This window comes from Humulus lupulus, chromosome X (genome assembly GCF_963169125.1).
Source record: "Humulus lupulus chromosome X, drHumLupu1.1, whole genome shotgun sequence".
Taxonomy (NCBI): domain Eukaryota; kingdom Viridiplantae; phylum Streptophyta; class Magnoliopsida; order Rosales; family Cannabaceae; genus Humulus; species Humulus lupulus.
Genome location: NC_084802.1, coordinates 76,761,955 through 76,764,361, shown reverse-complemented (window position 1 = coordinate 76,764,361; position 2,407 = coordinate 76,761,955).

Genomic DNA, 2,407 nt, shown 5'->3' with positions numbered 1-2,407 from the left:
TAATCAATCTATATTCATTTGTAATATTATTGCATAGAGTTGTATTATTTTACCTTTTCTATTGAGGCAAATACATATTTTCCTAACATTCAAAAGCTTATCCCTTTGTTTGTTTCAATGGAAGGTGAGACCATCAAAATCATGAATCAAGACCTAGTGAGGTTGGATAGGTTTGATGGGTCCAATTTCACTAGGTTGCAAGACAATGTGAGATTCCTTTTGACCACTCTCAAAATTGGCTACATCCTAGAATCCACTCTAGAACCTCTCCCAACACCATCCGACAAGGACACTCTCGAGGAGGTGGAGAAAAGAAGGAAGAGGGAGGAGGACTATCTCCTTTGTAGGGGTCATATCCTCAATGCCCCTATCTGATAGGCTCTATGACCTCTACACCAAGACCAAATCAGCCAAGGAGATATGGGATGCACTTGAGAAAAAGTTCAAGGCGGAAGAGGAAGGTACCAAAAAGTTTTTGATATCTCAATACTTTGATTTCAATTTTTTTGGTGATAAACCTATTCTTCCTCAAATTCATGAATTGCAAATAATTGTTGACAAACTGAAAGTTTTAAAGATTGAGTTTCCCGAGACCTTTCAAGATGGTGCTATAGTGGCTAAATTACCACCAACTTGGAAGAGTTTTTGAAGGTGATAAAGCTGGTAGAAACCTCAAAAAACCCAAGCAAGAACAATAAGAGGTAAAAAGTTTACTTTTTATGGTTGTTTTTGTATAGTTATATTTTCAAGCATTATTTTGTGTATTTAATGCTTAAATTTTCTTATTGGTGATGTAATAAGGCTATCGTAGTTGCTTGATAATTTTTATGATGCTTGTATATTAGTTTTTGAAAATAAGGACCCAAAATCCCTAAGGGTTTTGTTGAAAACCCTAAAACAAAATTACAAGTTTTGAGCCGTGACTTCCAAGGGGTCAAGCTTCCACTATAAACTGATTTTGTAAAACTAAATTGTACTGTGATGTTTGTGAGATGGAGTACATGAATTTGAGATTTTGAAACACTAAAAAACGTTTAGAAATTGGTGAGATATGCTATTTCAAAGTTTAGGTAAAAAAACTGTTTTTTCGTATTCTTAATTTCGGGACCAAGTTTGGATAGCCACTGTATAAGGAAAATGAACTCGTTTTTTTCCTAAAATTTGGTAGAGATGTTCTTGGCATACCCTAGTATATCTCTGTAAAATTTGGTAATAAAATAATCAACGATTTGAGAGTTATTAAGTACCAAAGTTTGGAAAAAATAAGGACTTGAAAATAATGTCATTTTTACCTCAATATTTAAAAATTGTTTTCACCAATAAAAAATGCTCATTTTAACCTAAGATTTAGAAAGGCCTAAATAGCATACCACAGATAGAATTGGGAAATTTTGATAATAATTGAGTAAATAAATTTCAAGTTATAACCTAACAAAATATGTAGTTAAAAATTTGAAAAATGAGATTTTGGAACTTAAGATAAAAGTACATTTGTGCATATTGCAAGATAAAAACTTGGTAAGTCTTAAAAATATTTTGACCTAAAATACCACTTTGAGATTAGTGAGAATTATTTTTATTAAAGATTTTTTATTATTTCTAAAAATAAAAGGTTTAATTTATTAATAAGTTAATAAATTAAAAGAGGGTTCGAAACCCTATATTTTGAGAAAATAATTAAGTAAATTATTTTTCTGGTAAGTAAACTTAATTAATCTACTTCAGAGAATTAACTAGTCAAGATAAGAAATTATTAACAATTTTGACTAATTAAGTTAAGATTAGGCTATTTTCTTAAAACGATTTTTTGAGACAAAATCTTAAGAAAAATAAAAGGAAAACTAAGATTATTTTTCTTGAAAAATAAATGAGGAATTTAATTAGTATTTTCTGGATATAATATCGAAAAAAACCTTTATATATTTAACTGACTTGTTGAAAGCACGATTTAACAACAAAACTTTTAAAGAATAAGATTTTTAGAGGATTATGGGAAATACCATTGCGATACTTGAGCCTAGGTATCGAGACCATATGATAGGTCTCCTCGAGACTCAGGGTCTAGTCTAAAAATTTTGCGTACAAATTTCTTGAATGGTTTTAAAACCAAATAAAGATCTTTAATCCTTACAAATGATCTTGAAAATGACCAAACTGTCTGTTATCCCAAAAATTGACATGTCTGACGTGGCATTAAGTTTGGACACATGGAATAGACTGGGCAGACCCTCCGATAAGCTGATCAATGTATACCTGCAGGATATACGACATGTTACTGCTCAACATACTATCACAGAGGCCCAACTGGTTGGAGTACACTTCACAAATGAATAACAGTCACTGCTCGGTACGGTTGCTAAGGGAGTGGCTGGTCGGTACCATAGATAGATAAACCTGGTCGGCTGAA